We start from the raw sequence: 17,564 nt of genomic DNA on the forward strand, positions 1-17,564 counted from the left end.
CTCCCCATTTTGAGCGGTCCTTGGCACATCTTTAACTTCACTGTCTCCACTGCCTACAACTCTCAGCATAATCACGTTTTAAGACTAGGTCCTAAATTTTCCCTTGATTTTAAAACCTGTGGTTCTCTCTCCCCTTCCATTTTAACTGAGCTTTTGAACTGTGTACCAAAAACAGCGCCATCGCTTCATCAGTGTGTACAGAATTCAACAAGTATATCTTGACTGAACAATGCACATTCCCGCCTACCTCCATGCATTAGTTCTTGCCCTCTGGTTTCACACTTGAATTTGGTGCACATTATATACACAAAGATCATTCGAAAATATACATCTGTGTCACTCCACTGCTTAAAATCATTCGTTGGCTTTTCGGACCTCTCCTGACAAAGATTAACGTGATATTCAAGGTTCCTTTGATGCTCACATGCTCTCTCTCTCCTGTTATGAAAAACTCTTCACAGTGCCCCATATGTGCCCACTCATCTCTGCTTTAAACATGTACTAAGATTTTCTTCATCTTTTTCTTTTGCTGTCCGGTCCCTTTAAATAAATGCAATAATGTGCTTACAAACACGTCCTCAGAAATTCCTTAGGTATTCCCCAGCAGGGATCTGGACTCCTTCTCTAGAATGCATGCAGGCCTCCTGCTTCCTGCTCTGTGTTTCACTTTCAGCTCCCCTCATTGCTCAATTTCCTCCCTTGCTCAGAAGCTCTTAGTACTCACCTAGTCCCCAAGCTGACACCCAATATTGAACCAGCCTTTTGTTATTGACTATCTGTTTGGTTTCAAATGAACAATATTATAAATAGCATTCCATAACCATTGTTCATGTCCTTATTCACTGTCTTAGATAAATTATTAAAAGTAATAAAAAAGTGTGAACAAGTTTAGCCCTTTTGAAACATATTGGCAACTACCTTCCAGAAAGAGCATAGGCTCAGGTATCACATCACCCAGCATCAAAACACAGCTCTGCCAGCCAGTGCCACATTCTGACTTTCACAGACCCTAGGTGTTATACCTGTGTGGGCCTCATCTTCCATAAAATAATACTACATAATATATTTTATTACTGCATTGGTATGAAGACAAAGATATTACCATTATGCATTAAAATATTTTCTTTGACCTAAACATTCAATTTTTTGCCTTCTGATTTTAAAAGAAATTAAAACATTTTTGTGGGCCCCAGAAAGTGTTATAAGCCTGAGGCACTGTGTCTACTGTGCCTAATGGATAACCTGACCCACCTGCCACCTATAAGCTGAGAGATTTGGCCAATTGCTTAATCTAATTGTACCTCAACTAGAAAATTAGTATAGTGCTTCCACATGTTGTAGTAAAATAATATATAAATTGCTATAAGTAACACGCATAGAGCTACTTAACACATGAGCATGGCACATAATCAAGAAATTACTGTCAAAATGGTTATCAATTTTCCCACAGCACTACATGACAGTATGTGATTGTCCTTCTTCCATGTGCCCAAATCATCACGGTATGTTTTCATATGTGTATGTATGGTAGCTTATTTTTTGTCCTTTGTCCATTTTCTTACTGAGGTATTTCACAAAAGGGTGCTTCATGCAATGTAGATATTAATCCTTTGTGAAACTATTGATCGTTTCCATTTTTGTATTCTTTCATTATTTTTTACTTCACACATCTTTCGCATCCTGAGATCATATAATTCATCTGTCTTTACTTTTTTCTACTTGTTTGACATTTTACTTTTTTCATTAAATAATTTAATTTTCTAAGATTTATTTCACAATGATGATCTAACTTTTATTCTTTTAAAAATAGCTCAGGGTATTCCCCCAAACCATTTGTTTAAAAAATTGTTCTCTAACTGTAGTGGTTTTAAAATATGTCTACAGGCTGGGCACTGTGGCTCACACCTGTAATCCGAACACTTTGAGAACCCAAGGCAGTTGGATCACTTAAGCTTGATACCAGCCTGACCAACATGACAAAACCCCGTGATATGGTTTGGCTCTGTCCCCACGCAAATCTCATCTTTTTTTTTTTTTGTTTTTGTTTTTGTTTTTTTTTGAGATGAATTATTGCTCTGTTGTCCAGGCTGGAGTGCAGTGGTGTGATCTTGCCTCACTGCAACCTCCACCTCCTGGGTTCAAGTGATTCTCTTGCCTTAGCTTCCCGAGTAGTTGCGATTACAGGCACATGCGACCACGCCTGGATAATTTTTTTTTTTTTTAATTTTTAGTAGAGATGGGATTTCACCATGTTGGCCAGGCTGGTCTCGAACTCCTGATCTCAAGCGACCCTCCTGCCTCGACCTTCCAAAGTGCTGTGATTACAGGCATGAGCCACCATCCCCAGCCCTTATCTTGTCTTGAATTGTAGTTCCCATAATATCCATGTGTTGTGGGAGGGACCAGTGTCAGATAATTTAATCATGGGGGCAGTTACTCTCATGCTGTTCTGGTGATAGTGAGTGAGTTCTCACAAGATCTGATGGTTTTGTAAGGGGCTTTTCCCCCTTTTGCTCAGCACTTCTCCTTGCTGCCACCATGTGAAGAAGGATGTGCTTGCCTCCCCTTCTGCCATGATTGTAAGTTTCGTGAGGCCTCCCCAGCAATGCTGAACTATGAGTCAATTAAACTTCTTTCCTTTATATATTACCCAGTCTCGGGTATGTCTCTATTAGCAGCATGAGAACAGACTAATACACCCTGTCTCTATTATAATTTTAAGAATTTTTTTTTAATTTCTTAATAAAATATGTCTTCAAATATGTGGATACTTCTGCCCTCAAAAAGTGAAGCCTAGCCAGGCACAGTGGTTCATGCCTATAATCCCAGGACTTTGGGAGGCCAAGGTGAGAAGATTGCTTGAGCCCAGGAGTTTGAGACCAGCCTGGACAACACAGTGAGACCTCATCTCTACTAAAAATAAAAAAATTAGCTGGGCATGGTGGTGTGCACCTGTAATCCCAGCTACTCTGGAGGCTGAGGTGGGAGGGTCACTTGAGCCCAGGAAGTCAAGGCTGCAGTGAGTCATGAGTGCATCATGATTGCACTCCAGCCTGGGTGACAGAGTGAGAGCAAGACTCTGTCTCAAAATAAATAAATAAATAAAAAAGCCAGGAGGCAGAGGTTGCAGTAAGCCAAGATCGCGCCACTTCATTCCATCCTAGGCAACAGAGCAAGGCTGCCTCTCGAAAAAAAAATAAATAAATAAAATAAAATTTTAAAAAATAAACCAGTGGGGCCTAATTCTCTTCCAAATTGAATGTAGACTGTAATTAGTAACTTGTTGTTAATAGATATAGCAAAAGTGACAGTGTGTCACTTCCAAGACCAGGCCATAGAAAGGCATCATGGAGCCTCTCCCACTCTCTCTCAGATCATTCTCAGTTGCCATATGGCAAAGACACAGGAAGCTGCCCTATGTAGAGACCCACATGGCAAGGAACTGAGACATCCTGCCAACAACCACCAGAGTCTGGGGCCTGCTGCCATCACCACGTGAGTGAGACATCTTAGAAGTGGATCCTTCAGCCTAAGTCAAGCCTCCAGATGATTGCATCTTGACTGCAGCCTCATCAAAGACCTTGAACCAGAACCACCCAACTAAATTACTCTCAAATGCTTACCCCATAGCAACTAGAGTTGTAAAATAAGTGTTTATTGTTTTAAGTCACTAAATGTGAGAGATAATTTGCTATCCAAGAATAGATAACAAATACACTAATCCGGTTGTTCTCAACTTGGGACCATTTCGTATCCCGGGGACTTTGGCAATGGCTTACAACATTTTTCACGGGGGTAGTTTGGATGTTCCATTAGCATCTAGTGGGTAGATGTGATGGATGGTGCTAAACATCCTACAGTGCACAAGACAGCCCCATCACCCCACTCAAAAAACAAAGAATGATTAGGTCCAAATGGCGTTAATGCTGAAGCTGAGAAACTCTGCCCCAACCTATTTTCCCTTGCACCTTAAAAGTTTCCTATTTCACCTGTACTTGTGAAAGAGGTGGGGTTTGCTTCATTTCCATTACTCATTTAAATGCTGCTTCACTTGTTTCTTTTTTTTTCTTATTCTTCTTCTTTTTTTTACTTTTAGGTTTAGGGGATACATGTGCAGGTTTGTTACATGCGTAAATTGCGTGTCACTGAGGCTTGGTGTACAAATGATCCTGTCACACAAGTGCTTGTTGCTTAACGCTCTTTAGTATTCTCCTCGTTCTCATTCTCCTCTGCTGGTCAAAGCCCAAAACTCAGATAACATAGAGAGCAGTGCCCCTTAGGACAATCTGGACTTCCTTAAGAACTCCTTTGAAGGAGTGAAATATTAACATGAGGCAGTCCTCTCCTCTTCTGAGGGTCCTCTCTCCTATTTACCTTCCTATAAGTACCAAACAAAGTAATCGGGTATATGAGTCTTAAGGGGTTCCCAGCCCATAAGATATAACTTAAAGTAGTTATATCTTACGAAGGGAATTATTTTTGGTGATAGTCTTTTTAAAAAAATATTTTTACAGAGATGGGGTTTCACCAAATTGGCCAGGCTGCTCTTGAACTCCTGACCTCAGGTGATCTGCCCTCCTCAGCCTCCCAAAGTGCTGGGATTACAGGCGTGAGCCACCACACTCAGCCTTTAGTAATACTCTTTGTTTTTATTTTAAAAATATTTTTATAGACACAGGGTCTCACTATTTTGCCCAGGCTGGTCTTGAACTTCAGGCCTTCCCACCTTGGCCTCCCAAAACACTGGGATTACAGGTATGAGCCACCATACCTAGCCTTTTAATTTATATTTTTGTGATACTCTTTTTTAATTGACTTGAATTAGGTATTATTTATATACACTAAACTAACCTCATTTAAATGGTACAGTTCAATATATTTTAACAAATGAATATACCAGTGTAAATTTACCACAATCATTATACAGAACATTTCCAACACAGTAAAAAGTATTCTCAAGCCCTCCCTCCCCCCAACTACTTCTGGTCCTAGGTAACTATTTGTTTGCATTCTGTCACTGTAGAATTATTATACTTTTTACATAATTTCATTTTTTATTTTTGAGACAGGGTCTCGCTCTGTCACTCAGACTGGAATGCCACGGCATGGACACAGTTCACTGCAGATTCAATCTCCTGGGCTCCAGGGATCCTCCCGCTTCAGCCCCTCGAGAAACTGGGACTACAGGCATGTGCCACAGGGCCCAGCTAATTCTTTAACTTTTTGTTGAGATGGGGGTCTTGCAGTGTTGCCTGGGTTGGTCTCAAACTCCTGGCCTCAGGTGATCCCTCTGCCTCAGCCTCCCAAAGTGCTGGGATTACAGGTGGGAGCCACTGCACCTAGGCCCACTTTTTCACGAATTTGATATAAATGTTATCATCCAGTATATACTCTCTTGTTTGTGGTTCAGCTCAGCACATTTTAGAGATTTATTTATAATATTGTGTGTAGTAGTTATTTCTTCTTTTCTGGTGGAGTAGTGATCCCTTGTATGGATTTGTTACAATTTGTTTATTTTTGTCCTATTTATAGATAATTGGTCTGTTTCCAGTTTTTGGCTACTATGACTAAAGATTCTATTGGTTAAAAGTCCTTGTGTGGAAGTATGTTTTCATTTTTCTTGGATAAGTAATGCCTAAGAGTAAAACAGCTAGGTCATATGGTCATGTATCTAACTTTATGATAAATTGCCAAACCGTTTTTCCAAAGTGGTTGTACCATTTCCATTTCCACCAGCAATATATGAGAGTTCCAGTTGCTCCATTTCTTCTCCAATGCTTGGTAATCCTTTCTAGTTTTTAATTATTGTATTTAAACTTGCATTTTCCTAATAACTAGTCATGTTGAGTATCTTTTCCTGTCCTTAGGGGTATGTGCATATTTGAACAGAAGTATCTGTTCAAACCTTTTGTCTACTTCAAAATTTTTTTTCCCTCTTATTATTGGGGTGTGTATATTCTGTCTTTTATAATATCCTTTGTCAGATATTGGTGTTGTGAATATTTTCTCCCAGATTATGGCTTGCTATGGCAGTCAGCCTCCAAGATGGACCCCATTGATCCTGGACTCCTGGTAGGTACACATTCTTATACAGTACTTTCCCCTATTGACTGACCTGTGTGATCAAGAGAAAATTTTAAAAGTGATAGTACATGCCTTCTGAGGCTACATCATAAAAGATATTGCAGCTCCCACCTTGCCCCCATGGGTTACTCTTGCTCTAGAGAAAGACAGTCCTTTAGCAAGGCTCTTGCCTTGCTGTCTTGCCTCAGACAGGAACAGAGGCCTGTTGATAAATGGACAGCAGCAATTTGCTAGCCATATGTGGCACTTTGGAAATGGATCTTCCAATCCCTCACAAGTCTTCAGATGACTGCAATCTCATGTAACACTCTATGCCAGAAGTAGCCAGCCAAGAAATTCATATTTTCCAGATCTGCAAAAACTGTGAGAAATAATAAACGTTTATTATTGTTTTCAGCTACTAGGTTTTGGAGAAATTTTTTATACAACAAATATACTTGCATTTTCATTTTCTTAACAATGTGTTTTGAAAAGTCAATATTTTCATTTTGAGGAAGTTCACATCATTTTGTGACATATTTAAGAAATTTTATTTACTTTAAGACAGTGAAGATTTGTTAATACTTTTTTTTCTTGAAGTTTATAGCTTTATCTTTTACATTTGGGTCTATAATCTATTTCAAAATAATTTTTGCATATGGTGAGAGGAAAGAGTCAATGTTCATTTTTTTTTCTAAATGGATATATGGTTGTTTCAACACCATTTGTTGAAAAGACAATCCTTTCCCCATTGAATTACTTTGGAACTTTTGTGAAAACTCTGTGTCTATTTCTGGACTCTCTATTCCTTCCATTGAACCATATGTCTATCCTTACACAAATATCACACTGTCTTGATTACTATAACTTTAGAAAGTCTTAAAATTGGGAAGTGTAAATTTTCCAAATTTGTTCTTTTTCAAAATGATTTTGACTCTTCCAGGTTCTTTGCATATTTTATGCTTTTTGATGCTGCAAGGGATCTTCAACAAGTTCATAGAAATATGCATATTTTGAAAAAAAACTATGTACAAATTTTATATTTTTTTGCCCCCAGATGAACTCATACTAACTTGTTATAACATGTATGAACAGGATGTAGTTTGAGTCACTAAGAAGGATAAGACATCAGTTTGAAAAAAGCCCCTAGCAGAGTAGCATTAATTCTGCTAGAGTTGAAGCAAGAACAAACATCAAATTTATGGAGAAGCTTGGATAAAACAATGATAAATTCACTGATGCTTTATGAAAAATTTATGGGGACAATGCTCCAAAGCAATCAGCAGTTTACAAATGGGTAACTCATTTTAAGAAGCGAAGAGATTATGTAAAAGATGAAGCCTGCAATGACAGACCTTAACACCAATTTGCAAGGAAAAAATTCACCTTGTTCATACCCTCATTCAAGAGGCCTGACAATTAGCAGGAGAAACAACAGCCAACACCATAGAAAACTCAAATCTCATAGCTTATACAATCTGACCGAAAAACTAAAGTGAAGCAAGCTTTTCACTCAACAGGTGCCAAAACCATTGTACCCAGATCAACTGCAAACAAGAGCAGAGCTTTTAATGGAAATTTTAAACAAGTAAGATAAAAATCCTGAAGCATTTCTTTCAAGAATGTAACAGGAGATAAAATATGGCTTTACCAGTATAATCCTGAAGACAAAACACAATCAAAGCAATGGCTACCAAGAGGTGGAAGTGGTCCAGTCAAAGCAAAAGCAAACCTGCCAAGAGCAAAGGTCATGGGAATAGTTTTTGGGGATGCTTATTTTGCTTGTTGACTTTCTTTTTTTTTTTTTTTTTTTTTTTGAGACGGAGTCTCGCTCTGTCGCCGGGGCTGGAGCGCAGTGGCCGGATCTCAGCTCACTGCAAGCTCCGCCTCCCGGGTTTACGCCATTCTCCTGCCTCAGCCTCCTGTGTAGCTGGGACTACAGGCGCCCGCCACCTCGCCCGGCTAGTTTTTTGTATTTTTTTAGTAGAGACGGGGTTTCACCGTGTTCGCCAGGATGGTCTCGATCTCCTGACCTCGTGATCCGCCCGTCTCGGCCTCCCAAAGTGCTGGGATTACAGGCTTGAGCCACCGCGCCCGGCCTGCTTGTTGACTTTCTATAGAGTCAAAGAACAATAATATCTGCTTATTACAAGAGTGCTTTGAGAAAGTTAGCTAAAGCTTTAGCAGAAAAATTCCTGGTAAAGCTTTGCTGGACAGTCTTTTTCTACCACAACAATGCTCCTGCTCATTCCTCTCATCAAACAAGGGCAATTTTGTAAGACTCTCAATGAGAAATCATTAGGCATCCACCTTACAGTCCTAATTTGGCTCTAACTTCTTTTTGTTTCCTAATCTTAAAAAATCTGCAAAGGGCTCCCATTTTTCTTCAGTTAATCATGTAAAAAAGACATGGTTGAATTTCCAGGACTCCCAGTTTTTTTAGGGATGGATTAAACGACTGGTGTCATCACTTACAACCATGGTTGACCTGGATGGAGCTTATGTTGAGAAATAAAGTTTATATTCTTTATCTTTATCGTTAAATTCAATTTTTTCCATGAACATTTTGAAGTGCCCTCATATTATAAATGATATTTCATTGTTAGTGGTTCGTTAATCGGGTATTTAAATATAATTCTTTTTTAATATTAGTCCTGTACACTGAGATCTTGTTTAAAAAACCTATTAGTTCTAGTAGCATTTTATAGATGTCTTTTGATTTTCTATGTATACAATCATGTTTCTCCAAATAAAGAGTTTTATTTTTTCCTTTCCATTCTGTATACTTTTAATACTTTTATTTCCTTTTCTTCCCCTATTGCACGGACTAGAACATCCAGTACAATGTTGAACAGAAGTGATGAGAAAAGCATCCTTACCTTGTTCCTGATTTTCAGGCAAAGCATTCAGTGTTTTACCATCAAGTATACTATCTGTAGGGTTTTTATATATGCAATTTATGAGATTGAGGAAGTTCCCTTCTTTTCTTAGTTTGCTGAGAGCTTTTCTTATATTTTTGAGATAGGATCTTAGTCACTTAACCTGGAGTGCTGTGTCACGATCATGGCTCACTGCAGCCTCAATCTCCTGGGCTCATGTGATCCTTCCACCTCAGCCTTCTGAGTACGTGGGACTACAGATGCATACCACCACACCCGGCTCATTTTTTGTAAAAACAGGGTTTCTCTATGTTGCCCTGGCTGGTCTCGAACTTCTGGACTCAAGTGATCCTCTCACCACAGCCTCCCAAAGTCCTGGGACCACAGACATGAGCCACTGTGCTTGGCCTGTCGATAACTTTTAAATCATGAATAAATGCTAAATTTTTATCAATGCTTGGCAGTCGGGGGTTGGGGGGGCATCTATTGAGATGATCTTTTTGTTTCTGTGTTTAGACTATTAATATGATTAATTAAATTTTTTGATTTTCAAATGTCAAACTAACTTTACTTTTCTGGGATAAGCCACACTCGGTCATGATGCATTCTCCCTTTTATATATTGCTGGTTTTTTGTTTTTGTTTTTTTTTTTTGCTAATGTTTTAAAGGATGTTAATGAATCCAAATTCATTAGGGATATTAATCTGTAGTTTTCTTGTAATATCTTTGTGTATATTATCATGGTGAGACGGACCTGATAAAATGAGCTTGGAAGTATATCCTCCTTATCTATTACCTACACTCTACACTAGAGTTTTCTTTTTGAGAAAGTTTAAAGTGTGAAGTTAATTTCTTTTACAAATTAAAGACAGTTCACATTTTCTATTTTTTTATGCCAGTTTGGGTAATTTTGTCTTTTAAGATATTTGTCCATTTTGTTTAAGTTTTCAGGTATATTGACCCAGAGTTGTTAATCATATTTCTTTGTTATTCTTTAATATTTGTAGGATTGTAGTGATGTCCAATCTTTTATTCCTAATATTTGTAATTTGTATATTCTCTGTCTTTTACATGATCAGTTTGGTTAAACATATTTCAATTAGATCTTTTCAAAGAAGAGCTTTGATTTCATTAATGTTATTGTCTGCTTATTTTCTATTTCATTTATTTCAACTTTCATTTTTATTATTGCTACATTTCTACTTACTTTGGGTGTATTTCCTCTTGTTTTGCAAATAAACCCAGCTACTGGGGAAGCTGAGGTGCAAGGATTGCTTGAGCCCAGGAGGTTGAAGCTGCAGTGAGCCATGATCACATCACTACACTGAACCTGGGTGACGAGAAAGACCCTGTCTCAAAAAGTGGAAAAAAAAAAAAAAAGAAAGATAAGAAATTTAACTGCCATTGTAACAGTTCTAAGAGGTGGGAATTTTAGTTGCTGATTATGCTATGAGAGCTCTATCCTCATGGATGGGATTGGTGCTCTTATAAAATGGTGAATTCACCCCCCTCTTACTCTCTCTTTATCCTTCCATATTCTGCCATGATATGACACAGCAAGAAGGCCCTTCCCAGATGCCAGCACCTTGATCTTAGACTTCCCAGCTTGCAGATTCACAAACAAATAAGTTTCTATTCATTATGAATTACCCAATCTCAAGTATTCTGTTATAACAGCACAAAATGGACCAAGACACACACCATTTTGATGTTGTTTCTTTCAAAATATTTTTCTGTATCATTGGTTTTGAACTGTTTGATTATTGTATGTCTTTGTGTGATTTGCTATATATTTACATACACAGGCCCACCCCTTGAGATTTAAATAAAATTGGCTCCAACCCCTTAGCCAACAGCCCATTGGAAGTCTAGTCTCTCTCCCTCCTACAGCCTCTCTGAATTCCCAAAAACTTATGTTCACATGGTCTCTTCTGGCTGTGTGAATAAGCTCCTAATTAACTTTTGCTTTCACACATACACATCCCACATGGCTGGTCTCTTCTCTGTTCTACACTAGACACAAATCTCAAGACTCTTTAATTTCTTCTCACCACCCTATCCCCTCAAAAAGAAAACCTCACTTATAAAAGTTGTTCTTTGTTTGTAGCATCCTCCCCACTGACAGGGGAGACAAAAGGGATTTGCATACAGCAATGCAACCAATTTAAAAGTGGTCTTTAGGAGCTCCCTGCTTTCAGAAGCCCTTCAGCCAACCCATGGCCAGGAATTTCTCACCAGCTGCTTCTCTCCACACACATGGTGCTGCTTCTTCTCTTCACTCTCTTTTCATATAAATTATTTTTTATTTCTTAAGCAGATAGTTTGCTTGTCTCTTTGTTTCATTATGTTCTTCCAAACTATGCCACTAGGATCTTGCCTCTTACTTTCATACAATATATTAAGATATCTTTCTCAAGAAAATTATTTATTTCCCAAGAGAAATTCTCACAGAAAATGTCAAAATCACTTTCTTTCATCTCACGAAACAAGGATCTATTTCTAGGTCATCTATTCTGTTCCTTTTCTTTTTCTTCTTCTTCTTTGTTGTTGTTATTGTTGTTTGGTTGGTTGGTTTTTGAGATAGGGTCTCGGTCTGTTGACCAGGCTGGAAAGCAGTGGTGCAAACATAGTTCACTGCAGCCTTGACTTCCTGGGCTCAAGCAAAACTCCTGCCTCAGCCTGCCATGTAGCTGGGATCACAGGCACGTGCCACCACATCCAGCTAATTTTTTTAGTTTTGTAGAGACAGGGTCTCACTTTGTTATGTGAGCCAGTCTCAAACTTCTGGCCTCAAGTAATCCTCCTGCCTTGGCCTCACAAAGTGTTGGGATTATAGGCATGAGACACCACACCCAGCCCTTTTTTGTTTTTTTCACCTGTTAGTATCACACTATTAATTACTGTAACTATATTATATAATTTAATACCTATAAGCAAGCTTGATATACCAAATGTTTAACAGTTAGTTACGCACAACCATAAACCAATCAGAGCAAATGAACTGACCAATCACAAGAGGGCACACAGCACATACCACAGTGTATGATCATAAGTGTGTGTACAGGCTCTCATTACCCTCTCTTTTCAAATTTTTCTTGCTTATTCTCACATTATTATTATTATTGGTTATATTAGTTATTTTGTCAATTTTTTTTTAAAAAAACCTCATCAAGATGGTGTTTGGGATTGCACTGAACTTAATTTGGGAAGACCTGATATTTTACAATACTTGATTCTCTCCATTCTATTTTCCTCTCCCTTCCTTCCTCGTGATCCTGAATAAAGCAGCTAATGTGTTTCGTGGGGTTTCAGGACACTGAGTGGGCCATATTCATGAGCAGAAATGGTGACAGTGTGTTCAAAGGTCAGTGTACACAGTTTCCTTTGAGCAGGCCTAGATACCATTACTGTTCTTTTTTCTCTCTCTCTCCATTTTTCCACTCCTCAATGCTCTTTTTACTTTTTCCTTTAATGCAACATTAGTGGTAGTCCAAGCTGTGGGAAACAGAAAGTATTTGGGGATTAGTATCACGATGACGGCCCTTAATAATTAAGTATTACTTTGCTCATCTTTGTCATTGTCATTGTCATCTATTTATATTCCTCAGGGACCTTTCAGGAAGAAGAAGTGTCTGGATCACAACTAGATTTAAGTATGTCTGTGTCCTGTAATACCACCTTAATTATTCCACTATCACTTCTTTTTGTTTTTAGTGACAGGGCTGGAGTGCAGTGTTGCAGTGGCACGATCATAGCTCATTGCAGCCTCAGCCTTCTGGGCTCTCAAGGAATCCTCCCACCTCAGCCACCTGAGTAGCTGGTACCACAGGCATGCACCAGCATACCTAGCTAATTTTTTTATTTCTTTGTAGAGGTGAGGTCTCATTATGTTGCCCAGGCTTGTCTTGAACTCCTGGACCCAAGTGATCCTCTTGCCTTAGTCTGTCAAAGTACTGGGATTACAGATGTGAGCCACCATGCCTGGCTTCACTATCACTTCTAACAGCCTCTTCATTAAAAAACATAGTATTCTTGGCATTTATTATATCCACTTATATTTCCCCAGCAAAATGTTATATTTTTCTTTGTATAGATCCACCAGATTAAAAATTTGGCTAGAAAAACTATATTGAATAATATTAAATCTATACTAGCACTTCAATTGCTTTTTTCCAACCTCTTTCAAGATGATGTATAATTTTTCCCTTTTTATTCATTGATAGGTTGTATTATATTGATAGGTTTCCTCATAATGATTTATCCTTGCATTCCTAGATTAGTCTTTTCTTGTTTGTCGTGGTTTTTATATTAAACAGTCTATGGAAAGCACTTGACAGCTAGATCATCCTCATCTGAGAGACCTCCAAGTCCCTGTAGTCCTCCATCTCTGGGATTCCTTTTTGCCCAATAACACCAACACTAACAACAGCTGAGCAGAGCAGTGATGAGTTCTTGACCCAAAGATGTTCATTTAGAAAACCAGCCTGTTGCCTAACACAGGGCCTGGGAGAAGAGCTTGCCAACCCTCTCCTGGAAGATGACAGTCTGGCAGTATCAGACACTCAGAATGAGATACGGAAAACAGACTGGCATGGAAACAAAGAGAGAGAAGCAATAATCAGAAGCCATGGGGTAACAGTAAAAACAGTTAGATTGAAGTGGTGGTAAAACAGAAACAGACACTGTAGAAGCAGAGATACATTTAGCCACAAATATGGAAGAGTAGCAAAAATAGAGAGCAAAAGGTAATTGCTGTGAGAGATGATAGGACAAATGGGATTCCCATGCTGATTACTGTAGTTGTGAAGCTCTGGAGCATCAGTGCATCCTGAATGTCATTCCAGTCTTTCGGGAGACCTGGTCATATGACTGTGGAGAGACTATTTTGCATATATCCCCTGTATCAGCTGAAATTACTTACATATGGCTTTTTTGCTGCCTGAAAAATACCAACCAGTAGAATTATTCTCCTAAAATGCTGCTAGGTTCAATTTTTTTCAGTAACTTTTTAAAAGATTTGTTTGGAGGATTTGGCTACAGCCTTCTTGTGTGTGTCTGCACATGTACACACTATCTTTGTAGGCTGAATTTTGCTATGTTACCTCCTATTTCCTTCTCTAGTGAATCCTCTATATTATCTGCCTTATCAGTTCACTTTGAGGGGTTCAACAAAATTAGTTGCAATTTACAATTGCTATTATTGCATAGCTTATTTTCAGTCTTATATTTGATGAGTGGACCTCAGATGCTGAATCCATATTTTTAAAAAATCTATAGTTTTGTAAAACTAGGTGCCAAATTCTAAATAAAAATTCCAAACTTCTAAACACTGTGTTACATTTTTTTAGACTACTCTACTTTCTGAAGTATCTGGAATTTATAATATGGAAATGTTATGCTATTTCTCCCGAACAGGCTGTTAAAGTTTAGTATCATAGTAGGTTTAGGAATCCAGATGTCCCATAGATTGGTTGTGTTAATGACCCCACTTAATTTCCTCCATGAAATCACAATGTTTGTCTTATAACTTTAAAGTGTCCCCTGTCCCCCGAACCAGTCCCTACTCTGGCCTTGGGCATGTGATTTGCTTTGGTCAATAGGATGTTACCAGGCCAGGTGCAGTGGCTCATGCCTGTAATCCCAGCACTTTGGGAAGCTGAGGTGGGTGGATCACCTGAGGTCAGGAGTTCAAGACCAGCATAACCAACATGGTGAAATCCCATCTCTACAAAAAATACAAAAAATTAGCCAGGTGTGGTGGCACGCGCCTGTAATCCCAGCTACTCGGGAGGCTGAGGCAGGCAAATCTCTTGAACCTAGGAGGTGGAGGTTGCAGTGAGCCAAGATCTCACTACTGCATTCCAGCCTGGGCAACAGAGTGACATTCCGTCTCAAAAAAAAAAAAAAAAAAAAAAAAGATGTTAGCAGAGGCTTGAAGAAGGCATGCGCTTTTTCATTGCACTCTTGTATGACTGGGCCTGGCCACTATTTTCCTCTGTTATGCTGTGAGAACATACATCTTCTGGGCTAGCCTGCAGGAAGGATGTGAGAGGGATGTGGAAGAAAGCAGAGTTACCCCTGACATCCCAGCCAGGGCCATCCTAGATCAACCAACAGCCAGTTAGCCCCAGATATGTGAGGACATCCAGCTTAGGTCAGAAAAACTTTCCAGCTAGCCCCATTTAAAATCTAGCGAACTAAATAATTTTATTATTTTAAGGAACTGAGTTTGGGATGGTTTGTTATCAAGCATTATTGTGGCAATAGACATAGATAACGCAGAGATGCTCAAATAGTAATTAATCAATGAGGTGAACTCACTGTGTTTGTGAGGTGCCCAGTCACAGACAACATTTATATATGGCAGATATTCTTTTTAAAAATTTTTTTAAATTTTTTTGGAGACAGAGTTCTGCTCTGTTGCTGAGGCTGCAGTGCAATAGAACAATTGTGGCTCACTCCAACCTCCATTTCCCGGGTTCAAGTGATTCTCCTGCCTCAGCCTCCTGAGTAGCTAGGATTACAGGCACCCGCCCCCACACCTGGCTAATTTTTGTATTTTTAATAGAGATGGGGTTTCATCTTGTTGGCCAGGCTGGTCTTGAACTCCTGACCTCAGGTGATCCACCAGCCTCCGCCTCCAAAGTGCTTACAGGTATGAGTCACTGTACCCGGAATTACAGGTATGAGTCACTATACCCGGCCTATTCTCATGTATTTACATCTCCTTTTGCTTTTTTTCATCTTGTTTTACTATTCCAGGAGCAATAGTGGTACCAGAGAATGTTTCCTTCTAACACTGGGCTTGCCAAGAAAGAGGCCTGACTTCTAATGTATAATTATTTAAGCATTTAAGGTATAAAAATGTAAATAGGTTCTACATGATCAGGACTGTAAAGACAGTGATGATCTCTGCCTCAAATTTTCATGTGGATTTGAGCTACGGGTAAGAAGAAAAAATAATGGTCTGAGTGTGGTGGCTTACACCTGTAATTCCAGGACCTTGGGAGACAGAGGTGGGAGGATGGCTTGAGCCCCAGGAATTCAAGACTAACCTGGGCAACATAGAGAGGCCCATCTCTACAAAAAATTAGCCAGGTGTGGTGGCCCATATCTGTGGTCCCAGCTACTCAGGAGGCTGAGGTGGGAGGATTGCTTGAACCCAGGTCAAGGCTGCAGTGAGCAGTGAGCCATGATTATTGTGCCATTGTACTCCAGCTGGGCAAGACCCAGAAAGAAGGAAAGAAAGAAAAAGAAGGAAGGAAGGAAGGAAGGAAGGAAGGAAGGAAGGAAGGAAGGAAGGAAGGAAGGAAGGAAGGAAGGAAGGAGAGAGAGAGAAAGAGAAAGAGAAAGAAAGAGAAAGAGAAAGGAAGAAAGGAAGAAGAGACAGGGAGGGGAGAGGAGGAGAGGGAGGGGAGAGGAGAGGAGAGGAGAGGAGAGGAGAGGAGATATTCAGGCTTGTGAATGCTTTCAGTGATGAACTTTCTTGATGACTTAGATTGTAGAATGTCTTTTAAAGAAATTTTAGAAATATAGGATATCAGGTGAAGCCCTTGCTCTTATATTAGGCAGATACAAGTTTCTAAAGAGAAAACATACAGACTTCAGTTCAACTTCATATGCATTTATTGATCCTCTGTTATATACCAGACATTATACACGCAAAAATCAATGAAAATTAGCCTCTGCCCTCAAGGAGCTTAGAGTTCAGAAAAGAAACAGGCAAACAAATCATGATTTCAATATACTATGGTAAAGTCACAATGGGGTATGTACACGAAGCTTATGGTAGCTAAGGGGATGTGGAGGGGCTGGTGGGAGACTATGTCTATGACTCATAAATTTGAAAGTTGAGTGATTCATTTTATTTATTTATTTATTTATTTATTTATTTATTTATTTATTTTTGAGACAGAGTCTCACTCTGTTACCCAGGCTGGAGTGCAGTGGCACAATCTCAGATCACTGCAACCTCTGCCTCCTGGGTTTAAGTGATTCTCAAGCAGCTAGGACTACAGGTGTCCACCACCATGCCCAGCTAATTTTTGTATTTTTGGTAGAGACAAGGTTTTGCCATGTTGGCCAGGCTGGTCTTGAACTCCTGGCATCAAGTGATCTGTCCCCCTCGGCCTCCCAAAGTGCTGGGATTACAGGTGTGAGCCACTACCCTGGCCGAATGGGTGATTTAGACAAGTAAAAGAGGGGCTTAGGTGGGAAAAGATTCCAACAAGGACTAATAGTATGAACAGTCACAGACTGTACAGGAAACCATAGAACCTACTGTGGCACTAGTGAGTATATTTGTCCAAATATTATCAAAGATCTAATAGGTATTTTTTGATCAGATATGCATTATTTTTTTATACTAGAGTTTTGCTTTATTTTACATGTTAGGAAAATAATCTACGAACCTTCTAGTATCTTCTGAATTCCTGTAAGCTCCATGTGAACAGAGATCAAATTTATCTTATTCTCTCCTGCATTTTAGCACTCAGTACAATGTCTGGCACTTTGTATGGATTCAACATCTAGTTGTTAAGCAAATTACTAAATTATTGAGCTTGTTGGTCTTTGCCAAAGTCCAATATAAATTTAGCCTTCAAATTATTCTTTAAATTTACT

The 17,564-nt window shown here is 39.1% G+C and overlaps 1 long non-coding RNA gene across 1 annotated transcript in view; it reads left to right on the forward strand.

The window, feature by feature from the left end:
- The window catches only part of LOC139355813 (uncharacterized), a 31,253-nt gene that overhangs the window by 1,655 nt on the left and 12,034 nt on the right, over positions 1 to 17,564 (forward strand). The window lies entirely within an intron of this gene.

Source organism: Macaca nemestrina, chromosome 8 (genome assembly GCF_043159975.1).
Source record: "Macaca nemestrina isolate mMacNem1 chromosome 8, mMacNem.hap1, whole genome shotgun sequence".
Lineage (NCBI taxonomy): Eukaryota > Metazoa > Chordata > Mammalia > Primates > Cercopithecidae > Macaca > Macaca nemestrina.